The sequence below is a fragment of the Panicum virgatum genome, chromosome 7K (genome assembly GCF_016808335.1).
Source record: "Panicum virgatum strain AP13 chromosome 7K, P.virgatum_v5, whole genome shotgun sequence".
In the NCBI taxonomy this organism is placed as follows: Eukaryota; Viridiplantae; Streptophyta; class Magnoliopsida; order Poales; family Poaceae; genus Panicum; species Panicum virgatum.
Window position 1 is genome coordinate 47,805,927 of NC_053142.1, and position 19,751 is coordinate 47,825,677.

Genomic DNA, 19,751 nt, shown 5'->3' on the forward strand with positions numbered 1-19,751 from the left:
TCGGTGCCATCTCCCCACAAGGGAGGTGGAACGTGTGTGTCTCAGGTCTCCATCTGTCAACGAGAGCTGAAAGTAGAGACCTGTCTAGCTTCACCAAAGCACTCTCAGCAAGACGAGCCACTGTGAGAAGACCTGCCTCGCTCAGCCTGCATCATACAGTGCTCAAATGTTAATACATTATATAACGAAATGTATAACGGATAAAAACTGAAAATATACGACATATCACCTGGGCACCCATCGTGGGTCTACAACAACCAACTCTGCAGGTGGACGTGGACGCAGCACGTTTAGTTCTTGGTGCTGAACCTTCGCAAGGAAGGACCGGTGACCCGAGTCTATTGTTGGGTCCAGCAACGCAGGAGTAACCCCGGCCATACCTACCACGTAAGATCAAAACAATATAATATAATCACACACATGTAAATATTTCTAATATTTCCTTATATTTCCTAAATAATTTATAAGATTTTCTAACCATTAATAATAATTTCTAATATTTTATAACATTTTAGAAATTTTCTAATATTATCTTGCAATTTTTAAGATTAATTAATTAGATTGCTAATGTACTATATCAACACTAATCACTACAATTAACTACACCTAAATGTACCACTAATCAGTCCTAATTATAATTAAAATGATTGCTAATCTACTGTTTCAACAAAATAGTTTTTATGATTTTTTATAATTTTCTAACATTCTCTACAATTTTCTATAATTTTCTACAATTTTCTAACATTTTTTACAATTTTCTACAATTTTCTAACATTTTCTACAATTTTCTAATATTATCTTGCATTTTCTAATACTTCTCTAACAATTTTCTAATATTTTCTAATACTAAATCTAACACTTAATGTACTATATCAACGCTAATCTCTATAAGTAAATGCACCTAAATGTACCATTAATCACTCCTAACAATAATTGAACTGATTGGTAATCTACTGTTTCAAAAAAATAATTACAACATAATCTATTTATAAAATGTGGAAAACTTTAGTTACCTAAAGTCGCCGGCTTGAAAATCCGACAGGGCTTCGCCGTTTTGCCTCTCCCTCACCCCTCCTCTCCCTCCCTCCCTCTCTTTTCTTTTTTCTGGATTTTTAGCAAGGCAAATGAGGGGGGAGGGGTAACCAACACCCTTATATAGGGGTGGGGGTGTGAGGATCGATGGACCAAGAGGGGGGTGAATTGGGCCTTTTTCAATTTCTAAAACAAAGTAAAGCAACCTTAACCTATGCAAGGCTAGTAAGGCACCAATTCACCAACCGGATAACTAAGCTACCTACACAAGCTAAGAGAGAGAAAACGAGAAGTAAAGCCTAGCAAGGTAGAGCTAAGTTATGATCTCTAAGTCAAGCACATGAATAAATTGCATGAAAGAAAATGCTTGAATAAAGAGAGTGGACAAGAGACGACCAGATTTTTTCCCGTGGTATCGATGTGTTGGCACACACCCCTAATCCACGTTGTGACACTCACAAAGAGTCTTGTCACCTCCCAAGTCACCGAGACGAGGGCGCTCACTAAGAGTCTCCGTTCACCATCTCGGCGTGGTGGAGATCAAGCCACGTACAATCTTCTTCTCCGGGCTCCCACAATCCTTGGCAAGCTCCGCGAGAAACACTTCGATCACCAAGATCGTCTAGGTGCTGCCAAACACCAAGAGTAACAAGCTCCTAAGCCTTCACTTGACCTACACTCAGTTGGCCCTAGCTCAAGCACACTTGCTACACTTGCAAAGGATGAAATCTTTAAGGTTGAAGCACAAACAAAGCACTAGATCTTCTCTCTTTTGCTCAAAGCTCTTTCTCTTCTTCTCAAGGGTGGCCTCAGGTTTTCAAGGTGTCAAAGACAACTGAAATGAGCCAGGGGGTACCATTATATATAGTGGAGGAGGTCACATAGCTGTTGGAAGTTTTCTGCAGAAAAACCGTGACCACCGGAAGGACCGACGATATTGAAAATGTGGGCGTCGGTTCAACCGGTCTCTCTGTGTCAAAGAAGTAGCCGTTGGAGTTCTGACACAGTATCCAGGCTTGCGTTATTGCACCGGTACATGCTCCGTAGGGGCATCGGATCAACCGGTGCTGAAGAGATTCACTGATCAACTCAAACAAGCGTTCTGGAACAAAGTACATCCAATGCACCGGTGCTTTGATTCTGAAGCGTCGGTTCAACCGGTGCTGAAGAGAAGTTGAAGTCAACCAAAACATGCTCTCTGGAACAAAGAACTTCTGATGCACCGGTGCTTTGATTCCGAAGTGTTGGTTCAACCGGTACTGAAGAGAGGTTGAAGTCCACCAAAACATGCTCTCTGGAACAAGAAACTTCCATTGCACCGGTGCTTATCTTTTGACCATCGGTTCAACCGGTGCTGTACTTGATTTCTGCCTTTATCCAGAGAAGATAGACCGACAGGGCATCGGTCCTTCCGCCATGCATCGGATGCTCCAATGCTAGGGCACCGGTTCAACCGGTGCCGCTGATTTTCTTTGTTTTCAGTAGTTTTGACTTGGATTCGAATGTGACTTTGATTGTTTCTTCTTCCAAGAGTTGTGTTGACTTCTATTGACCACCTTTTGCTGTTTTTGAGTGAGTGTGCAAGATTTCTAAGGCCAACTCAAGTTTGATCAAGCTACTAACTCATGAACCCCTCTTAATAGTACGATCAAGAACTAGAAACTATAAAACCTAACTAAATCAAGTGTCCTTCAACTCCTTGTGACACTTGAGACTAGAAAGGTCCTTAATCTTTCATATCGAGTCCTTGGTACGCATGTTTGTTTCGAATTGAGGGGTCTCCTTTCATATTTCATATGAGACTAATCCAGTTATTGAGCTTTCCTTTAAAACACACATTAGTCACATATGGTTGTAATAAATCACCGAAACTTACCATTAGCATCTATCGGCCTAGATGCGCTACAATCTCCCCCTTTTTGGTGATTGATGACAACACAAAGTAGAGATACACAAAATATGAAATTGAAAGCGATAAACAAGCATACAATACTGGAAAAAAAAGCACATATAGGGACATGTCAACACAGAGCATACACAAAATCCAAATAACATGTCCATACACAAAATCCATGAAGATCCAATCACGCCACAAACCACCAAGCTCCCCCTATCTCTACTCCCCCTATCTATCTCCCCCTTTTACAACAAAGCACCAAAAAGGAAGGCAAACTAATCCTGAGCAGGAGAAGGCGGAGACTTCCGGCTGGGTCCGGTGGAGAACTGAGCGGCGGAGTCGTCGGCGTCGTCGGCGTCGTCATCCGTCCAGTCGTCGTCGACCGAAGAGGACTTCTGCTCGACCGGAGTCGTCGGAGCAGCAGAAGTAGCTGGTGTAGTGGTAGAAGCTGGCGCGGCGACGACCGTGGAGTCCGTCGGAGGAGCAGACGTGACGGGAGTCAGGTCTGGCTGAGTGGAGCGCACGACGGATAGACGGAGCACCTCAGGCTGTGAAGGTGACTCGAACGTGAGTGACTGAGCCGAGGGGTGCTGGAGCTGGTCTAGGATCTGCTGCTGTCTATGAAACTCTGCACGCTGCTCGGCAGTCCAAACACTAGGCTGAGGGGCAGGAGCCGGAGCAGCAGTAGGAACAGGACTGGCAAACAACCCGGTCTGAAGAAGTGGTGACATCGGGAAAGATGACAAGGGTGTCTGCACAAATCCGCCAACAGGTGGAGGGGGGCAGTGGGGTCGAACTGAAGCTGCTGGGGTGTAGGAAGCTGAGGCTCAGGCAGTCCAGTGTGACGATACAGCTGACCGAAGCATCCCGAGAAGAAGGTAAACATCTGCTGCTAGATCCGGGACTGCTGCTGAAGCTGTAACCTCATGGCCTCCTGCTGGTGCCGAATCCCCTCAAGCACTAGAGTCTGGGCCTCCTGCTGGCGAGCCTGCTCGGCTTGCATGCTCAGCTGAGCTGCAGCAAACCGGTCCTGCTGATCTGAAAGCCTCTGAAGAATAGTAGCAAGTGCATCGGGCTGAGTGACCTGAGCAGTGGAGACTGGAGGAGCAGGGGCTCGTGCTGTACCAGAAGATCCTGCCTCATCATCATGAGCTCCTCGAGGGACGGTAACAGTGGGAATGAAATCCTCGTCATCCTCCGAGTCCTCTGAGTCAGTGATCAGGTAGTGTGGGAGCTGGGCCTCTGCTGCTGCTAGTGAAGCATCCTCGGCTGCTGTCGGATCATCTGCAACTCTGCCCTCAGCCAAGATACGCTCATCCAGAACCCGCTATGCTCGGCGCTGGCCTCTCGATCCACGACGACCGTCTCGAGGAGTAGCAGGTGAGTAAAAACTGAAGTGTGTCCTCGAGTGCTCCAGCTCATCCATATGCTCATTCTGACTGAGCTGAGCCAGAATCCAGCAGATCCAATGAGCAAACGGATGGCGGCGGTGAACTGTCATCCCATGCAGAATCACATCCTCTAGCTCGCAGATAAAGAAGTCGACTAGGTCAAAGTCACGACCTGTCATGATGTAAAGTAGAAGCCACTGCTGCAGAGTTGTGATCCCCTCATTGTATCCAATCCGAAACAACAGACTCTTCCTCAAAGCTAGATGGATAGAGTGTGCCATGGGAGTCAGCCTGTCCGGAGTCCTCGGTGTGCCAGGTAGGAATGGCTGCTGAAAGAGAATACTGATCTCTTCGTCAGACGGGACGTGAGACTCATGAGGACGACGAGGAGGTACCGTGCTGCCATAAGCCTGATAGTGTACGAAGTGTGGCTCCTCGGCAATCTGAACTCCAAGAAAGGTAGCCAGTCGTGCTCGGGTCAAACGATAGTGCCTCTCTTGGAACATGAAGTCTATAAACTGCCGGTCCTCCTCAATAAACAGAGTGGCGTAGAAAACTCGAACCCACTCTCGAATGTATCTGGACCTCTCACTGAGTAGAGCAGGCAATCCAACATATCTCTCGAAGAGAGGAAGCACTGGAGTCCCACCTGCTGCTACACGCATAGCCACCCAGTGGAGTATCTTGTGCTCGCTGATCTTGATATCCAACTGGCAGTAGGTATGGTAAAAGGACTCCTGAAGCAGAGTGTAAAAGCGACGATCAACTCCAACATCCCTCTGCTCGGGAAACCACTGCTCCGGGGTGATATATCTCAGTCGCTTGACCCTCGGTCCTGGAATACCCCTGAGATCGAACAACTCAACCTCGGGCAGCTCCTCACCACTGTCCTGACCACCTGTCTGAGTCTGACTGTCGGTGTGCTGCTGCGGTGCATGACCTGCTCCCCTCAGTGTGCCACCACCTCGAGTCCGTGGACGTGAGCGGGACTCAGGTGTGGCCTGAGCCGTCTGAGTACGTCCTGAGCGACGTAACTGCTGCTGTGGCTCCCCCTGAACCTGAGGATCCCTGATCCTAAGTGAGCCCTGCCTGTCAGCTGCGTCTGCTACTGCCTCAACCTGCTCTCACTCGCGGTCCTCATGGGTGCGCTTCTTCTTCTTCTGCACAAACATCTTACCCTTGCCCTTCTTGTCACCAGCCATCTGTCATAGAGAGTCAAAACAAAGATTTGATTTGAGCCTATGACGTGAAATCTAGTGGATAGCAGCCTTGATATCGATGACACGCTAAAAGATTTAAAAAGATATCTATGTGAGCATGTGCAAAGATAGGTGACAAGATTCTTATGTGTGTAATCAATGCAAGGATATGTGTAAACATGTGTGCAAAGGATGATGTATCAAAGGAATTTCACATCCCTGAAGAGTGTATAGGCCATACCCTTGCAAATCAGAGAAGAAACCGAAGAAAAACCTAAAAGGCAATTCCTCGAACACCTTGAGGGCGCCTGAACAAAGGGTTTAGGGAATGAGTCAGAGCCCTGGCAGCGGCGCGAGTAGGTCAGATGAGCGCGCGTGGAGATGGGGAAGGTGCTGCGGCGGCGCTGGTTTGGAATGGGGGCGGCGCGCGGAGCAGGGCGGCGGCGTTGGACGGCGCAGGCGTAGGCGCAGGCGTGGTGCGTGCGCGGCGCTGGCGTGGCGCGAGGCGCGACGGCGTAGAGGAGCAGGAGCGGTGCGCGTGCGGCAGCGGAGGGGCGGCGCAGGAGTGGCGGCGGCGGAGCGGCGTAAGGGCGCGGGTGCAGGGCGGCGGTTTCGCGTGGAGGAAGAAAAATAGTGAAGCTAACGTGTGGGCCCGCGGAAGGGTTAAGAGAAAACAAAACGGGCGGGCCCACAAACCCTAAGCACCGGAAGGTCCGATGGTGCAGAGAAATAGCGTCGGTGTATCCATCGGAGCAACGTTGACCGGATCTGAAAGAATTTGAAAGCGTGGTCAACTGGAGCACCGGAAGATCCGCTAATGAGGCACCGGAACATCCGACGGTCGTCGGTGCGTTGGCAGGAGTAAGGTCCAGAGGCTATGCAAGGCCATTTACTCCACGCAGTAGCACCGGTTGAACCGATGCTGAGGCGTCAGTTCATCCGCCAACCATCGGAAGCACCGGTGGTCATCGGTGTAACGGTTGGAGGTTGTTCCAGAGGCGATGCAGAAACCGAGCCACGAAGACTTTAAGCACCGGTTGAACCGATGCAGAGAAAAACCAGGCGTCGGTTTAACCGGTGGTTAAGGAAATTTTTTGCTGAACTACAAACTCTACTTCTGATCCAAATTTGCAAAACCAAAGCCATAAACACTTAATTTGGATCATTTTCGAGAGACAACCTCACCCCTCAAACACTCAATCTAAGTGCTCACAAGCTTTTATATTAACATAGACAAATTAAGAACCAAGCGAGGAATAAACACAAAAACCAAATGTATGAGCCACTTTGCCTATGAACTTAGAGATAGAAACTTTAAGTTCGATAGGATGTGACTCAATAGGCATGAAAGAACAACATTGATCTTATCACCCTTATAGAGATGATATATCTTATTTAGCATGAATATCTTTCTCGAAGTGTGATTTGCTCCCTTGTGATGCTACTAACGTGATGCAATGCCAATGCAAAGCGAGAAATTAAACATGAATGCATTCTATATGACAAGCACATGCATTGCATAAATTTAAATCTATCTTGTCAAGTTTGAACTCTTGACAAGCTTCTTCATGATGAACCATTCTTCATGCCATGAGCGAAACGAAGACCACCGGCTCATGCAAAACCCATGTTCATCACTATCTTGACAAGGTTAGACAAGTGTCCTATATGTATGCATCTTTCTATATGACAAGGCAACTTACATGACGTTTGCCGCATCTAATACATTAAGCTCATTCCTTAGCCTAACAAAAGTACTCTCGTCTAAAGGTTTTGTGAAAATATCCGCCAATTGCTCCTCGGATCTCACACCTTGAAGAGATATATCTCCTTTGGCTTCGTGATCACGCAAGAAGTGATGGCGAATATCAATGTGCTTTGTGCGAGAGTGTTGAACCGGATTTTTGGCAATTTTTACGGCACTTTCATTGTCACAAAGGAGCGGGATCCTATCTAGTTTCACACCAAAGTCCAAAAGGGTTTGCTTCATATATAGGATTTGGGCACAACATGCACCAGCCGCTCTATATTCCGCTTCCGCGGTGGACAAAGCCACGGAATTTTGCTTCTTACTCGACCAAGAAACTAGAGAACGCCCAAACAAGTGGCAACCCCCGGAGGTACTCTTGCGATCCACACGGCTTCCGGCAAAATCCGAATCCGAGTATCCCAAGAGATCTAAGCTAGCGCCTTTGGGGTACCACAAGCCTATGCTAGGGGTGTGCTTGAGATACCGAAGGATCCTATTCACAGCCGAAAGGTGTGACTCCTTTGGGTTAGCTTCAAAGCGGGCACACAAGCACACACTAAACATTATATCGGGCCTAGATGCGGTAAGGTAAAGCAAAGACCCTATCATAGAACGATAGAGGGATTGATCAAACGGTTTACCGTCCACATCCAAGTCGAGATGCCCATTAGTTGCCATGGGTGTCTTGATTGGCGTGCACTCATCCATCTTGAACTTCTTCAGGATATCTTTAGTATACTTTTCTTGATGGATGAATGTCCCTTCCTTCATTTGTTTGACTTGAAAACCAAGGAAGAAGGTCAATTCGCCAATCATGGACATCTCGAATTCCCTAGACATCATGGTAGCAAACTCATGGCTTAGTAAATCATTAGTTGAGCCAAAGATAATATCGTCAACATAAATTTGACAAATGAAAAGATCCCCGTTGACGTCTTTTGTGAACAACGTGGTGTCCACCCTCCCGATCTTGAAGCCTTGCATGATTAGGAAGTCACGAAGCCTCTCATACCAAGCCCTTGGAGCTTGTTTGAGTCCATAGAGTGCCTTGTGCAACCTATAAACATGGTTAGGATTCCTCGGATCTTCAAACCCGGGAGGTTGCTCAACATAAACAAGTTCGTTAATAACGCCATTTAAGAATGCACTTTTCACATCCATTTGATACAACTTAATGTTATGATGTGAAGAGTAAGCAAGAAGGATGCGGATAGCTTCAAGTCTTGCGACCGGAGCAAATGTTTCACCAAAATCCAAACCTTCGACTTGAGAAAACCCTTTTGTCACAAGTCTTGCTTTGTTGCGTATCACCACCCCATGTTCATCTTGCTTGTTTCGAAAGACCCACTTGGTGCCGATGATGTTCTTGTCTTTCGGAGGAGCTTCGAGGACCCAAACTTCATTGCGGGTGAAGTTGTTCAACTCTTCTTGCATAGCCATCACCCAATCCGAGTCCTCAAGCGCTTCCTCTATGCTAGTGGGTTCAATACAAGAAACAAACGAGTGATGTTCACAAAATGAAGCATGTTTAGAGCGAGTTCTTACTCCCTTGGAGGGACTACCAATGATTTGACCAATTGAATGATCCTTTGAGATGCGACCATGCTTTACTAGCGGTATTTGCGTGGATGCTTGTTGGGGTGGATCTTGTGTGACTTGTGCTTGTGGTGGAACATTTTGCTCTTCTTGTTCTTGGACTTGGGGTGTTGGTGTTGGCACATCTTCTTGAGGTAGTGGATCATCTTTTTCTTGATCTTCATCCACTTGGGGCGCCGTGGAGGTGCTTGGTGTAGATGAGGAAGGTTCTCCCCCTTGATCATTGCCTTCATGCATCTCTTCCGGCTTGATATCCCCAATGGACATATTCTTCAAAGTTTCATCAATCTCCTCATCACCTACATTTTCATAGCCAACTACCTCCTCTTGGTAGCCATTAGATTCATCAAACTCCACATCACATGTTTCTTCAACTAACCCGGAGGTTTGATTGAATACTTTATATGCTTTGGAGTTTGATGCATAACCAAGAAAGAAACCTTCATCACATCTACTTTCAAACTTACCGAGCCTTTTCTTTTTATAGATGAAGCATTTGCAACCAAAGACTCGAAAGTATGATATATTTGGTTTCCTTCCGGTGATGAGCTCATATGGAGTTTTCTTGAGGAGTCGGTGAGGATACACTCGGTTGGATGCATGACACGCCGTGTTGATTGCTTCCGCCCAAAACTTCTCGGACGTGCCATAATCATCCAACATTGCTCTTGCTAGGGTGATGAGTGTCTTGTTCTTTCTCTCCACTACTCCATTTTGTTGAGGCGTGTAGGTGGCGAAAAACTCATACTTGATGCCCTCTTCATCGCACCATTCTTCAATCTTCATATTTTTGAACTCGGTGTCATTGTCACTCCGGATCTTCACAATTGGGGAGTTGTACTCCCTTTGAGCTCTTCTTGCAAATGTCTTGAAGATTTCCGGAGTTTCACACTTATCGCCTAGAAACATAACCCAAGTGTAACGTGAAAAATCATCAACAATTACTAAGCAATAGAGGTTACCACCAATGCTCTTGTATGTAGTTGGACCAAAGAGATCCATGTGTAGAAGCTCGAGCGGCTTGGAGGTAGACAACATCGTCTTGATAGGATGATGTGTTGCTACTTGCTTCCCGGCTTGACATGCTTTGCATAATTTGTTCTTGTCAAAAGTGACATCCTTCAAGCCGGTGATCATCCCTCTCTTGTGGGCTTTCTTGAGGTTGCTCATGCCAATATGAGCAATTCTTCTATGCCAAACCCACCCAAGAGAAGACTTGGTGAAGAGGCATGTCATGGTGCTTGTTTGCTTTGAAGAGAAGTCCACTAAATAGATGTTGCCATGCCTAAACCCCGTGAATACCATTGACTTATCTTCTTCAAGAGTTACTACAACACCATTCTTGTCAAAGGTACACGTTAGTCCAAGATCACACAATTGAACAATAGAAATGAGATTAAAACTAAGTGCTTCTACAAACAAGACATTAGAGATGGATAAATCTTTAGAGATTGCTATTCTACCCAAACCTAAGACTTTCCCCCTTGAGTTATCACCATAGGTGACATGTTCATGATCGCCGGGGTCTTCAAGAGAAGTGAACATGCTATCATTGCCGGTCATGTATTGAGAGCAACCGCTATCAAGTACCCAATGTTTTCCACCGGCTTTATAGTTCACCTACACACATGAGAATTCACTTTTGAGTTTTAGGAACCCAAACAAGCTTTGGGCCTTGCACATGTGTGACAAGAGCTTTTGGGACCCAAAGTTGCTTGGGGAGCTTCTTCTTTGACTCCTTAGTGAGTTTCCAATGAATTTGGCCTTCACCTTGCCCTTCACTTTACTCAAGAGAAAATGGTTATTTTGAAACATTGATGAGTAATTCTTGGGTAAATTAGGAAGAGGACGTGATGGTAAAGTGCACTCCCTAGTGTGGTGCCCGGTGACTTGGCAATGTTGGCAATATGAACCGACTTCCTTGATGAAGCTAATCTTGATCTCCGGAGAAGGAGTAGTAGCTATGTTTGGCTCCGGAAATGAACCAAGACCTCTCTTGCCATAGTCACGGGCATTGTTGAAGAGAATCTCCTTGTGGATGTATTCTCCTCTTGAGAGCTTCTCCACACTACTCTTGAGGCTTGCAACTTGATCCATCAATTCTTTTTCCCTAGAAGGTGCAAGCTCGGGCAAAGCATTAGTAGCATTTGCATCAATGAGTAGGTCATCACATGAAGTAGAAGCATTGACCTTCTCAATAGTTTCATGAGCAAAGTTCTCAAGACTTGGGTCAATTGCTTCATAGGCAAATTCAAGTTCTTGATACTTGTGAGCCAACTCCCTATGCTCTTGTTTAAGCTTTTTGTGGCTCTTTTCAACTTGCTTAGCAAGTACAAGTGACTTATTGTGCTTTTTGAGCAAGTCATTGTACTTGCCAAGCAAATCGGAGTGGGCAAGCTCTAACTTGGCACGAGTGCTTTCAAGAACCTTGACTTTACCCTTTTCCCTCTTGATGACGGATGTATACTCATTAATGAGGTTAGCAAACTCATTAGGGTCAAGCTCATCATCACTATCATCTTCACTCTCACATACCTTAGAGTTATCTTTGGCCATGAGGCACATTGGAGGTGGAGGTAGCGATGGTTCTTCATTTGTGAGGGCGATGGTGACGATATCTTCTTCCTCATCACTTGACTCTTCACTTGATGAGACATCGGTCACCCATTCTTGTTTTTCTACCAAGAAGCTTCTCTTGGTGTCGCCCTTTTTCTTTGGGAAGAGCTTGGTCTTCTTGTCATGACTCTTTTTCTTCCCAAATTTCTTGTTTTTGTTCTTCCTTTCTTCTTCTTCATCATCGCTTGAATAATGGCGATGCTTGCTCTTATTATCCTTGTCTCTTTTGTCCGGCTTGGGGCAATTTGGACGGATGTGGCCTTTTTCTCCACAATTGTAGCAAATTTTGTTCTTGACATCCATTGGCCGGAACATTCCTCTTTTTGAGTCAAAGTTAAAACCCTTCTTATTGATCTTGTTATTCAAGCGTGTGAACTTTCTCATCATGAGAGCAAGTTCTCCATCATCTTCAACATCCGATGAGCTTTCATGATGATCATCTTCTTCATTGCTTGAGCTTGATTCTTGCTTGATCATCTTGAGCTTGCGGGATTTGTTTGCCTTGGTCTTTAGAGCAATTGATTTGCTTGAAGTTGGCTCTTCGGACATACCAAGGATACTCATTTCATGAGCGCGAATTTCGCCCACAAGTTCTCCCACTTCCATTGTGTCAAGATTCTCCTTTTGAAGCATAGCATTGATGATGTTATACTTGGGCTTCGGGAGGAGCATGAGAATCTTGCGATTGATGGAGGCACTGTCAATTTTGGATATTTCAAGTGCATTTATGTCCTTGACAATGACATTCAAGCGAGAATACATATCATTGCAATTTTCATGAGCTAGCATTTTAAAGGAATCATACTTAGCTCTAAACAAGTGATATTTTTGCTCACGAACTTTAGTGGAGCCTTCATGTATTTCAATGAGCTCCTTCCAAATATCACTTGCTAAGTCCAAGCCATTGACTCTAGCAAAGACTTCCTCACTAATGGCTTCGAAAATTGCATTTCTAGCCTTGGCATTCCATTTTAATTGTTCCGAGGTGGGAGTTCCGGTGAACCCGGTCTTTGTTGCCAACCACACTTCGGGAGCAATCGCATCAAGGTATGCGGCCATGCAAACTTTCCAATAAGCAAAGTTCTTGCCCTCGAAGTGAGGAGGCGCACCACCCATCTTGGCCATAGCTCTAGGCGGTGAAGCCTAATGATCCAAATGAGCAACGAGGCTCTGATACCAATTGTGAGGATCGATGGACTAAGAGGGGGGGTGAATTGGGCCTTTTCAATTTCTAAAACGAAGTAAAGCAACCTTAACCTATGCAAGGCTAGTAAGGCACCAATTCACCAACCGGATAACTAAGCTACCTACACAAGCTAAGAGAGAGAAAACGAGAAGTAAAGCCTAGCAAGGTAGAGCTAAGTTATGATCTCTAAGTCAAGCACATGAATAAATTGCATGAAAGAAAATGCTTGAATAAAGAGAGTGGACAAGAGACGACCGGATTTTTTCCCGTGGTATCGATGTGTTGGCACACACCCCTAATCCACGTTGTGACACTCACAAAGAGTCTTGTCACCTCTCAAGTCACCGAGACGAGGGCGCTCACTAAGAGTCTCCGTTCACCATCTCGGCATGGTGGAGATCAAGCCACGTACAATCTTCTTCTCCGGGCTCCCACAATCCTTGGCAAGCTCCGCGAGAAACACTTCGATCACCAAGATCATCTAGGTGCTGCCAAACACCAAGAGTAACAAGCTCCTAAGCCTTCACTTGACCTACACTCAGTTGGCCCTAGCTCAAGCACACTTGCTACACTTGCAAAGGATGAAATCTTCAAGGTTGAAGCACAAACAAAGCACTAGATCTTCTCTCTTTTGCTCAAAGCTCTTTCTCTTATTCTCAAGGGTGGCCTCAGGTTTTCAAGGTGTCAAAGGCAACTGAAATGAGCCAGGGGGTACCCTTATATAGAGTGGAGGAGGTCACATAGCCGTTGGAAGTTTTCTGCAGAAAAACCGTGACCACCGGAAGGACCGACGATATTGAAAATGTGGGCGTCGGTTCAACCGGTCTCTTTGTGTCAAAGAAGTAGCCGTTGGAGTTCTGACACAGTATCCACGCTTGCGTTATTGCACCAGTACATGCTCCGTAGGGGCATCGGATCAACCAGTGCTGAAGAGGTTCACTGATCAACTCAAACAAGCGTTCTGGAACAAAGTACATCCAATGCACCGGTGCTTTGATTCTGAAGCGTCGGTTCAACTGGTGCTGAAGAGAAGTTGAAGTCAACCAAAACATGCTCTCTGGAACAAAGAACTTCTGATGCACCGGTGCTTTGATTCCGAAGTGTCGGTTCAACCGGTGCTGAAGAGAGGTTGAAGTCCACCAAAACATGCTCTCTGGAACAAGGAACTTCCATTGCACCGGTGCTTATCTTTTGACCATCGGTTCAACCGGTGCTGTACTTGATTTCTGCCTTTATCCAGAGAAGATAGACTGACAGGGCATCGGTCCTTCCGCCATGCATCGGATGCTCCGATGCTAGGGCACCGGTTCAACCGGTGCTGCTGATTTTCTTTGTTTTCAGCAGTTTTGACTTGGATTCGAATGTGACTTTGATTGTTTCTTCTTCCAAGAGTTGTGTTGACATCTATTGACCATCTTTTGCTGTTTTTGAGTGAGTGTGCAAGATTTCTAAGGCCAACTCAAGTTTGATCAAGCTACTAACTCATGAACCCCTCTTAATAGTACGATCAAGAACTAGAAACTATAAAACCTAACTAAATCAAGTGTCCTTCAACTCCTTGTGACACTTGAGACTAGAAAGGTCCTTAATCTTTCATATCGAGTCCTTGGTACGCATGTTTGTTTCGAATTGAGGGGTCTCCTTTCATATTTCATATGAGACTAATCCAGTTATTGAGCTTTCCTTTAAAACACACGTTAGTCACATACGGTTGTCATAAATCACCGAAACTTACCATTAGCATCTATCGGCCTAGATGCGCTACAGGGGGGCCGGCCGCCCCCCAGCCGGGCGGCCTGGTGTCACACCCGGTTTTAAGGACAAAACCGAATGCATAGCTATATGTATGCCAGGATCAAGTTTCGTACATATAGAGACATCGTAAGTGAATAATCAGTAATAGTATCACGAAAAAGAGAAATACAACAAATAAAAGACTATCAGAGTTATACAGCTTATCCTGGAAACGGAGACTCCAAACTTCACAGGCAATCGACTGGGGGTTGCGTACGCCTAGAACTCAGCAACATCTTCAGAAATCTTTATACACCTTCTCCTTCTGAGCAGCAGTAAGCAAGGGTGAGTACACTTATGGTTGGTACTCAGCAAGGCCACAAGAAATAACCAGAATGTGATTTATATCCATCTTTAAGTTTATTAATCATGTGAGGGTCCAAGCCGCTCTTGACCGTGAGCACGGCTAACCGGTTAGTTTTAACTCTGCAGAGGTTGTACACTTTCACCACAATTCGCATAAAAGTTCCGAAGAACTTTGAACCCAACCACGCAATGTGCTAGCTAGGCACAATACCACACTTCCGAGGTGTGATTGCATAGGGATACTACGAGGCCTTTACAAAGAATTCCTATATGTATGTGTTGGTCCCTGCCGTGCGGTCCCTCAGAAGACGCAGCTTCCTTCACCCGCTCCACAACACAAACTCATAACCACCAAGTGGAACAACCCCAACACAACATATAGTTCATCTAATTACTTAGCCAAGACCAGAGCCATATAGTATTGTGGTTGTACGGTTTTCTTGGGTGGTTCTCCATGTTCCAATTAAATCATAGTACTCTTGTAAATAAAGTATAGATAGAAGTATGGTTAGGGTCACTTGCCTTTCTCCAACGAAAAGCTACTCTTACTGCTCTTCAGCTTTTGCTCACTTGGAATTCTTGATCTTCAATCTTCGAACAGCGATTCTTCTACTCGGAACAATCATCGGGCAAACATACAAAGCAAACAAAAAGATACATCTAAGAACAATACACCAATACAAAAAAAAGGCTTTAAAAAGAGCGTACTAAAGGATAAGGCTCGCTGTTACGATTACAAGAGCGCAAGAAACGCGGAAAACAGAACTAACGTCGAAAAGATACAGTAACCGAAAGATTTATATTATAACAGAAAAAAACTATAAGTTGGATTTATTTTAATTAAGAAAAACACATGTAAAGGATATTTGAAAGAAATATCCAAATTATAAATAATTCATGTGAATTTATATCAGAAAGATGAAGTTGCACTTAATCAAATTTTATTTATAAAGTTTATGTATAACTTATACCAATTAATTATTTAACTAGCAAATAAAAGATAAGTGAGAGCATCTAAGTGTAAAATTTTATGATACATGATCTTGAACTAAAAAAGTTATATACAAGATGCATTTAAGTTGATATTTAATCGAATTAACATTAATTAGTGGAAACCGGTATAGAGCTCTAATTTACTTTTAATTAGAAAGGCTAGTTTCAAATAGTTATTTATCAAATTAATTCTATATTTATTTTAAAACAAGATCTACGATATAAAAGCACTTCTAAACGATAGCTTACGTTTAAAAAAACTAACGCAACAAGAACGAACGAAAACGGATCTAAAACGGTGAGATCGAGGGGAAACCGTTTTACCGCTTACCCAAGGTAGAGATGAATCGTGGTGATGGGGAATCGAAACCGGAAGAAACGGCGGCAGCCACGTAGCAGCACAGGAACAGCAGGGAGGCGGCAGGCTCCTGCAGGCACAGCTCAGGACGGCAGGTGCAGATGGCGCTGGAGGCAGCAGGGGGGGGCTGCATGCAGAGGCAGAGGACAGGTGGGGGCCGGCGCAGGGGGCAGTGCCCTGCTGCCTAGGCGCCTGGGGGCAGGAGGCAGACCTGCGCAGTACAGGGCGCATGCAAGGGGTAGCTGCGCGCAGGGAGCAGAGGCAGCGCCCGGGAGGAGAAAAAGGAGGGGCCAGGGCCGGCGGCGGCTGCAGATGCAAAAGAAAAGGGGCACATGAGATAGGGGGGCTGGGGAGTTTATATAGAGGTGGAGAGGGGATCCTTGGCTTGCGCGTAAAGAAAAACGGCGGGACTCGGCCTGCGCGGATCGGGTTGCGGAGAAAAAAAAAAGAAAAAAAAGAAACGGGCCGGACCGCTGGTTTGGGCCGAAAAGATTTTTTTTCTTTTTTTTTGCAAAAAGATTCAACAAATTCGATTTGAATTTTAAACCCCACAAACTCAAATTCAAATCAAACCACAAGCAATAAAACAATGCAAAACTGCATGAATGCAAACAAACAACCTCATTTAGATTTAGAAAAACAACCATTTTTTATTTATTCTTACTAAATTCCCTGCGAAGAAACATAAATGTTGCGAAAATTTTAAAATTATGAGAAAATTATTATTTTATTTTTATTTTCAATCACATCCTGAAATCCAAAAATTTCAGGGTGTGACACCTAGGAGGCCGCCCGGCACGGCTGCCGGGCGGCCGGTTCCCAGGGATCTGTCCGCAATTTTTTTTTTGCAGATTAGCCCCTGCCGCCCGGCAGCCGGGCGGCCAGGTCCCGGCCGGCCGCCCACGGGGCGGCCGGGGTATATTTCTGTAAATTTCCATATCGAAAATATATTTTTGTAAAAAACGGAAATAAAAAATAAAAAAATAAAAAAAACTAGGTCCCAGCCGGCCGCCCACGGTGGGCGGCCGGGGTATATTTCTGTAAATTTTCATATCAAAAATATATTTTTGTAAAAAACGGAAATAAAAAATAAAAAAATAAAAAAAACCGCATCTGGAGTCTGCCAGAGGTATCCACCTCATTGTTTTTCCTGGGCCAAGGGGGGGCATGGCCCAATTTCGCCTCCACGGTGCTCCGCCACTGATCTCCACTGGGAAGACTCTCTGTCACTGACTTATCTGCCCTTATTGCCGCGTCTTTCTGCGAGCACCTTACCTCTCTTCATTACCTAAAACTAGTTGAGAGCTATGAGATCTGCTTTACAGATGAGCAAGAAAGGGCACTTGAGCTCCTCATGTCTCTGCAGAAGCTTGAAATTTTCGATTTCTGGAATCTCGTCGATGTCCTGCTGTTCTGCAGTCTTCATTCCCTCAAAAAATTAACCATCTGGCGATGTCCAAGTATCTCAAGACTGCCTGAAAATGAAAAGGGCCTTCCACCTTCGTTAAAACAGAGGTTGTGTGTCTTTGCCTGTGCAAACAAGCTTTATTCCTTCAGCCTTGTTGTCATCAAGCTCCTGTGCCTACTCTGTTCCTGCAGCGTAAGTTTACATACCTTGAACCCTGTTGTTTGTGTGTAGTTCTGGGGCATGTGCTATCTGGTTGGTCTATTTTGCACAGACACATTTTGATCAGGCACGTATTAATTTCATCAATGTCAGAATGCTGTGTTGACTGTTGGTATGCACTAGCTTTGGAAGAGTCTGCTGGTGGAACCGAAGTACATCCTCGCCTCCCTCCCATTGGGGCAAATCAACAGACATTCGGGTGTCGCTTCTCATCAAATTATTTCAGGTGTAATGGAGCTACTACTACTTGAGAGTGCCAAAATGGCTCACCTACTCAGAAGAGAAACTGGCCGGGGCTTGCAAGTTGCAAATGAGGTGCATGCCGGCCATTGTCACAAAGTCGAGTTGGTCCATACATCCGTGGCCACGGTTGCCAGCGACTGAGCTACGGTCTAGGGACATGTCAGATTCTATCACACAAACACCCTTCTCTCACTGACAAGTTGAGTCCTCTTTGTGCCACTAACGTGTGGATCATGATGGCAACCCTGAAGCGACAAATTTAATTTGTCGCTGAATATCCACGAGAGGAAAACCGTGCCTTTGTGCGGTTTAAGTCTCGGATTAAAGATGTCCTAATCACGTCGCCATCTGTGTTACACAAGTGATGCAAGTATCTGGCCTCCCTTTGACCGCAGGGATCTTTGACGTGGAAAGGATGAAGACACTGTTTGGGTTTTGGTTAAGTCTTCGGTTTTTCGGTTTTTATACGTGCCAGCATAGTACCCTTAATTTTTTTAAACTAGTCTATCAACCCGTGCTCACGCACGGGCTAGTTAGAGATATCTAATAATTATCTATCCCACGCTCTTTTTAACCAATTAAATATTATAATAATTCAGTATTATAAAGATATATATTTATCATTATGTAATTGTAATAAATGTGATAGGTTTAGTTACTAACAATTTTTTCTCACTTTACATCATACCTCCATATATGTTTCATATGTATTTAATTGAACACTTTGTTTGAGCTATGTGAACAACATAAAAATTGGTATTATTATCTCTTCTCTTATACATGAATATATGGTGACACACATATTATGGTTAGTATTTTTATATAAATAATAACATAAATAGTATACTAATGATGATAAAAATAGTAATTTAGAATTTTGTATTGATGAACTTTAAGATTTTATTATAATAATATAATATTGATTCAAATTTGGGGTTTATTTTAATTTTTTATAATGATATCACTAGATAATATATACGAAAATTTAGGGGGTTATTATATATTATTTTATAATGACATAATTGGGTAATTTACATGAAGATTAGGGGGTTACTTTATATTATTTTTATAATGGCAGAGGTGGGTAATTTAGATACATGTGTAGGGGTTACTTTAGTTTATTTTTATAATGGCAAATGTGGGTAATTTATTAGAAAAAGATAACAGATCTAATGGCTATTATGATTAGAGTTGCCGAATTGATGACTAGATGTTTCTGATTTTTGTGAGAATTTATAGTATTTCTCTATTTTTTTAGACTGTCCACTTAGGATCCTAGGTGGCATCACTTGAAGACTTCAAAAAAAGCCTCCAATTAGTAATAGTAAGATAATTGCATTCCCATGATCAGAACTGACGTGCCCAACAGAAGAAAAGGTAAATGGTCTCAATCTCAACTCTCAGAGGAGGAAATGTAAAGAAGCTGGCAGAAGATCAAGTTCAAGGGAAAATACAAATAGGGCAGCTACTGCTGTGAACTTTTCTGAGTAAGATGGACAATCTACTAGGACAACCTTCTACAGTACAATAATTAACTGTCAGGTACAGGGTTTACTGTATATGGGAGCTCAATTGTGTTTACTGTGTGTATGAACTCCACAATAATCAGGCTTTTTGCTTTGGCGGCAGATGCCCCAAACTGTGCGGAAAGCAGAACTTCTGTGATGTTGAATCACGAGTACTCAGTCCTTAATTGCGCGTCAACTGGCAAATTATTGCCCGGTTAGCGAAGAAAGGAACGAACAGCAGCTTAATGAAGTGTG